This window comes from Myotis lucifugus, unplaced genomic scaffold (assembly GCF_000147115.1).
Source record: "Myotis lucifugus unplaced genomic scaffold, Myoluc2.0 scaffold_104, whole genome shotgun sequence".
Classification (NCBI taxonomy): Eukaryota; Metazoa; Chordata; class Mammalia; order Chiroptera; family Vespertilionidae; genus Myotis; species Myotis lucifugus.
In genome coordinates, this window is record NW_005871152.1 from 386,460 (window position 1) to 393,629 (window position 7,170).

The 7,170-nt window shown below is 41.5% G+C and overlaps 1 pseudogene; it reads right to left on the bottom strand.

Moving 5' to 3' along the window:
* Positions 1-453: 453 nt before the first annotated feature.
* On the bottom strand, positions 454-5,191 carry LOC102423789 (annotated as a pseudogene).
* Between the last annotated feature and the right edge of the window lie 1,979 nt (positions 5,192-7,170).

The following is a 7,170-nucleotide window of genomic DNA, read 5'->3' on the forward strand; positions in this document are numbered from 1 at the left end:
GAAGTTTCATAAATACTGATTAATGTTACTTGTTTCATAAGTTTAGCAAAATGCTGTTTATTTCACCGTAAGTTCAAATTGAAACAATAGGTTATATGGATATGTATTTATGCCCTCCTAAGTATTTCATGGTTGAAAATGTGGTCAATTATTTTTAACTAAAAGGTAGATTGTGTTAAAAATTCTGATGGTACATTCTAAATGTTTGTTCTGTTAACAGTTAAAATTGTTGCATTTAGATTTTAAATGTGTCTTTATATGAAACTGACTCTACATGTCTTATTAATAACATATTTCCCCTACTGGAGCCATGAACTTTAACAAAACATGATTGCTACATGATTAAATATGTAAATGTTTAACATTTTCAAATTTTCATGACAACTTTTGAGCACCATTTGCACCTGACAATACATCACTAGTAATAAAAAGGCAGTCATATTTTTGAAATAATCAAGCTGTTTCCATTCCATAAATTTTGAATTCACTGTTGCACGTACCAGAACATGTTCCAAGCTGCAGTTCATTATTAATATCACTTCTTAGTTCCCCTGGCAAATCTGATGACATGCTTGAGATCGGCGTGTGATGGAATGGTACCGAGTAGTCTGTCAATGAAGGTGGAATAGCAGCAGGATCAACTGAAGTCACACGGGGCAACCTTACAGAAGATGGCTGATACACGAGAACCCCTTTGGTTGGGCTGCTTTGTGTTACTGACATAAAGATTCACCTCCTTTTAGCAGGGGGGCCTCCCTCTTCATCAGAGCACCTTTCTGTTGGTAGGTCAGTCACATCCAATTTCTTCTTCCTTGCCTGACTGGCTGGAATCTCTGAACTATGCTTACTGGGGGCCACTATCACTCTTGTATGAATAGTGGGGTCTAAAATCAATGAACAATTCTTAGTGCGTTGGAGGACACGTGAACTTTCTATTTCTGTACCCTGTTGGCTGGATCCTTCCTTAGCTTCTTTCTTTGGTCTCAGTGGATACCAACAGCCATCTTTTTGGAATTTGATCATATCGACATCGGAACAGTCATTGAGAATTTCCATTAAAAGCCCATCTAAAATTAAATTTTCATAGGCAGCTTCTTTTTTACACACAGGACATACCCAGGTGGGATTCTTCTCATTCATTTGCAGATATAAGGCAGCATCAAAACACTGTAGATGTACACAAGTCTCTGCTCGGCATGGGTTTGTCAACCTCATTTTCCCTAACGGGCATATCAAGGATACCGCAAGGTCAGTTATAACAATTTCACTTTCAAGGTCTGCAGTAAATATTTCTTTAATTCGTGCTCTAGAATGATCAGCTTTTCTAATACCTTTACTTTTTAATCTCTTTAATAACGTGGCTGATGTGAGCTGTCGTACAAGATAGGCAGACATGGAGTAATTCTTTCCAATGTTTGATGACCAAAAGATGGAAATCTGGTTTGGCACAGCTGAAGATACCCTAACTAAAGATGTAATATTCACAGTGTGTCCAGGGCACCTCTGTTTAATCACTGCATTAGGAGGTGGTGGTGGTGGTGCGTACTTAGATGAAGGAACAAGCTTCCCGTTTACTTTTATAGATAAATTCTCGAGATAGCCATCTTTTTGAGGGCAACTTGTCTCTGCCAAGCAAAGTCTCAGCTGAACTTCGGCTCTATAATTTTCCCCACCATCTGGCAAACGAATTCTGGATATGCATATCTCTATAACCTGTTGAGGGGTCAGAGTAAGAATAAACAACTCCTCTTGAGACCGTTCAATACTTCTTTGAGCTAAACTCGTGGGCTCGATGAGAACATCAAGCACATCATAAAAGGGCAAGTTTTTTAACTGCACATCAGGATGGGCAGGAGGGATTGGAGGACATGGCTCCTGCATCTCAAGCATGGGCTTAGTGTCTTGAAGCAACACAGAACCAACAGGGAAGGACGGGGAGAGATGTCACAGAAGAGGAAGGCAACCTGTGGATTCCAGCCACAGCCAGGTCAGGTTCTACAGGTGATGAGCTACCAGCCAAACTGAAAACTGAAGATCTGAACGTGGATCAATCAAAAGGTCCTTCAGGAGTTTGTGGTTACCGGTGTCTAGGATGCAATTCTCGAGTTTTATTTTTTAATTCTTTGTAGATGGATTAATTCTTATTTATTTTTAAATTCCACTTGGATCTAGTCCATTTCTAAGGCTTATGGGATGAACTTTGGTTTACAGAGGAAAAGTTGTAGTTAACGTTAGGATGCTCAGGTTCCAACGTGTCATCTAGGAGACCAACTATACACTTTAAACACAATAATGAACACTGCAAACAATAAAAGGAAATGAAACTAAGCACCAGAACTAGCAAAACAGAAAAACCACAAAAGCAATTTAAATGTTAAGCATGCTATTCAGGAGGCAAATACTGTGCTAGCACCATCTATACAAAAACTACTAAGACAGACCCTGGTTTGTAGCTTACAGAGGACTAGGATTTCTGCCCTCTGGGCTCAGTGAAATAAGGCAGGGAGCCCAAAAGTACCATAGGAGTCCAGGTCAGAGGATACCCTGGAGGGGAAGGGGGATTTAGGAACCCCAGGCCAATTCAAGAGTAAAGAAGCGAAGTAAACAGCTACGGAAGATCCCCAGCACTGGGTAGAGCTTGAACCAAGAGTGCGGCGGAACCTGTGCAACCCTCAGATCTTGTCCCCTGTTGTTGAAACAAAATGAAACTCTCTTCCTGACTCATGTGTTTAACAGGACCACCTTTGTTTACCAAACATTTCTTCCTTTCACCTTCCAGTGAAGGGAGATTAGATTTACTCTCATATTAATATGATACCCACTATTGCATTCATTCACACACACCTTCCATTTAAAAAAAAAAATTATTAAACTGGTTCAGTCTCTTAGAAAGTTTTCATTCAGTCCGTTCCTATAGAGATCCTAAGAGGTTCTGAGTCATGTCCTACGTAGAAATAAGGCCTAAGAGGTTCATTAAAAATGACAGCGAAAGTAAAGATGTGCGATTTGTCGGCCATGTTATAAAATGAGAGCTCCCCCATCTCATAGTCCAGGAAAACGCCGATGTCTCTGGGCTTCAATTCAGACAAGCGAGGGATGGGGCCAGCTCCCGGGGCATCATAGTCATTCCCGTGCGGCCTAATCTGCCAGCATCCCTGCGCGGCCGACGGGCTCCTCAACCTGGTGGACAGAGAATCTTTGCAAACTCCGATCCCCCAATTGGTTTTGTCTCCCACTTCTACCTCCCAGAAATGCCTGCCGGAATGAAAGTATGGAAACCCCAGGACAACTGTGTTGACTATAAATCTTTTGGGAGAATCAAGAACGTCTTGCCTTTTCTTTGTATACTGCACACATTTTTTATCCTCAGAGACAGTCAGGTTAGGGTGTGCCGTTTCAGGGTCTAGAATGATATCTACTCGAAATGTCTTTGTAATCCTCTGCAAAGCAGAATGCTGGAAAGGAAAACTGAAGCCTTTCTCCCATAACTGTTTTGAAAACATTGCTGGTGGGGGCACCTGAGAGTTCTTGTCGAAACTTTTGACTTGTAACAGCAATTCTGCATCCGTCAGCACCCTGCAGTCTGCTATCTGACTTAGCAGGCCTTTGACTGTGGAATTGTACTCTGAAAATTCGGTTATATTAGCCCTGAGTTTCTTTTCAATCTCCTTTTCTTTATCAGCTAATCTTGAAAAAACCACTTCTCGCTCACGTTCTAAAAACTGCCTCGGGAGCTCAGATTCAGAGCGTAATTCCAGCTTTTTGGTTTCCACCTGCTTTCTCAGTTCTGAGGACGTTTTGTTTTGAATGCTTAGTGATTTCTGAGTGTCTGCCAACTGCTTCTTCAGGACCTCAGCGTAACCTCTGAGCTTTTGCCTGTGATGAGAGGCAGCCTCCGCCACGGGCCTCACCTGGTGGCCCTGGTGGTCAGGGGGCTGAGTGCACAGGTGACACAGCAGCTCTAGGTCCTCCTCACAGAAGAGGGTCAGGGCCCTGTTGTGCTTCTCACATAAGCGCGTCTCTCCCTGCTGCTTCTTCTTGCCCCTGGTGGTCTGGGGGGCCTTGGCCGTGTCAGCCATCTTTTCCAGCTGGGTGTTGCTCCTCAAGTCCCTCTCTTGGCATGAGTGACAGCACACAGGGCAAGGGAACCTGTCCTGCAGATCAGCCCAGGACTGCTGGATGCAGAAGCGACAGAAGTTGTGCCCGCATTCGATGGTGACAGGGTCTTTCAGGTCATCCAGGCAGACGGGACACTTGATTTCTGCCGGGAGTTCTGCCAGAGCTGCATCAGACGCCATTGGGCCCTGAAAGAAGGACTGGACTGAGGTGGGTTTCTTCGGGAAGCTGGGCTCTGCAGGGAGAAGTGGATGCACCGGAAATCTCCGTCCTCACTTTGCTGGTGGCCTGTGAGTCCGGTGCGTCCCCTGACCTTTTAATTCCAGCTGCCAAGAGAAGCCCTTCCCCCAACCTGCAGCCAGTCACAGCTCAGCTGGACAACCGCTCCTCCAGATTTGGAAGCTCAGAGAACATGCAGCTTTCTTGGTCAGTCGTTACCTCCAGACTGTATAGAAGTCTCACTTCTCTGACCACCAGGTGAGTCTCAAATCTTTGTGAAAATAGAGACAGAAGCATCGATCAGACCTTCAAACCTTAGAGGGAAGATAGGGGAGAGTGGGGGTAAAAGGGAGAGATCAACCAAAGGACTTATATGCAAGCATATAGGCCTAACCAGTGGACACAGACAACAGGGGGCATGAGTGGGGGGATAGGAGGTAACGTGGGGATAAGGACACATATGTAATAACTTAATAAATTTTTAAAAAAAAAGAAAGAAAAGAAAATCCTCGGTTTCAGGCTCCTCCCCAGCTCAGGTCCTAGTCAGGGCGCTTGCAGTTGGCAACCAATCAGATGTGTTTCTCTCACTTTGATATTTCTCTCAGTCTTTCCCTCTCTCTGGAGCAGGGTGGTTCCTGGACAGACCCTCTCTCAGTGCAAGAAGCCACAATCCTCAACTTTTAATTTGAACCGCAAGGCTGCAGCTGCTCTTCAATAAATGCAACGCCCTTATCAGGTCATGCTTGCATCCACTTTTATTCCGCCCAGCAAAGCCTAGCAACAGTGGCCGTTCATTGTAGTTCAGAAACCTAAAACTAGAAGAAACCATATTCCTCAGCTCCTCAGAATCCACCATTTTATACCACCCGCGGGCGCAGCTGTTGCCACAGCACCCCTCCGAGCAGCTGCCACCAGGGCCCCCACTGTTGCCTTCAGCAACATTCTGCACTGGGCCTAAGTATATTTTTAAAAGAAAACTCTATTAATAGACTTAAGTCTGCTTATGTTTAATAAAAGCACATATTACAATAAAATTTTTACAAGAATTGTGCTGCAAGTTCTAATGAGAAGAGAGAAAGTACATGATCTGAAAATGATTATTTGAAAAACATCTCAAAGAAATCAATTTTCAATGGAAAAGTGGGAATTATTGGACAAAGTCAGAAACAAAGACACTGTTGCTTTATTTTTAAGATCATTTAAAATTTAAGATCATTTAAAAAAAATTTCAAAATCAGTTAGAGTGCCAAATAATCTGTTGAAATAGCTGAATTATATAAACATATACCTTTGTTTAATAAATAATAAAAAAGAGTATTTTTTTAAAATAGGTTTGCAATAAGAAGCCTATTTATAAGCAAATATTTACTTACTGAAGTTCCAGGTCAAGAGCCAACTGCTACAAGGAAGTTTTTTGTCTCAGTTCTCCTTTGACCACATTTCTCCTAATCCTAAAGCAAAGTGAACCATTTGCTTGTAGGATTTCTATACTTTTGGCATTGAAAACATATGCCTTTCAATGCATTCAATCAGAAAATAAGCATTTTGTGTGAGGGCTACTGTGTCCCATGAACACTGTTATGCAGAGAGATGCAAAGCTGAGAAGCTCATAGCTATCTATGCTCAAGAAGCTCTATTACCTCAGGTACCTTCTTACTCTGGGAACATTATGTCACAGAATTATTTATAAGGATTCCATGAGTTAAATAAATGGCACTTAGTTTAGCCAACAGGAGGAGCTCAACAAAAGATTTTTTTGCTTCTATTTTGGGGGCATTGTATTGCATATGCCAAAAGCCTTACTATATTATAGTGGACTAATTTCCAAATATTTTTGTTCGTTTTAATTTTGTTTGCTTTGCTTTTCTACTTCACTAAATTGTGACTAGGACATATGTTTTCTCCTACAACCTACCTCCATCGGTAGCCTAGAGCTGAAACTTGATATCTGTGATTGAAAGATAAGGAAAGGCAAAAGGAACTAAGGAAGGCAGTCAAGGGAAAGATGTATCAAGTAGGGCCATTAAAAAAGAGACTAAAGTACTTCTGCAAGGTAAATGGTTTTCCAGAAAAACTAGAGCAAAGATCAATAAACAAAATGTAAAACCATCAAAAAATTCTCTTGCTCTTCTGCTTTCAGACACCAGGTGATCTTATGTAAAATCTAGAAAATGAGTGGCTGAGAATGTTTATAATAAGGTTTAGAAGAGAAAACACCAGAATGACATGAAGATAAAAATAAGGAAGATAAAAACAATGGCCAAATAGGAAAATTGGGAGTTATGTCTTTAGTAACTATAGCAAGAAAGATCAAGCAACTTCTATCTCTGTGTTGTTGTTTTGCTACATTTTAAGCTTTTATGAATGACACCAACAAGGAAGAACCTGTATTGTGCTAGGCACTTGACCAGGATCCTTCCATGCGCATTGCTTGTTTATGTCTCATGACAAATCTGTGAGGCACACCTTACATTCCCCATTTTTATAAGCAAGAACTAAACTTTAGGGAAGTCATGCAACTAAAGCTCACAGTTCAAGGACTATTAATGCAAAATTCATCTACATTATTCTTAACTCTCATTCTTGATTGGTTATTGGTCTATTTTGTTGCCTACTGAATCTCTTCTGAGGTGCCTGGTTAGCAATGAAGAAAATCCAATTCTGGTATATAATATGAATTAATATTTAAATCAGATAGTGTCACTCTTCTACTACAAAAATGCTCCCTATCTTCTGACAAAATCTAAACTCATTTAAAGTAGGAGGTTGCCACGATTAGCTGCTGCTTCCTACGTAGCTTTATTCTGTGATGACTGTACAATTTTTACTTAGCAT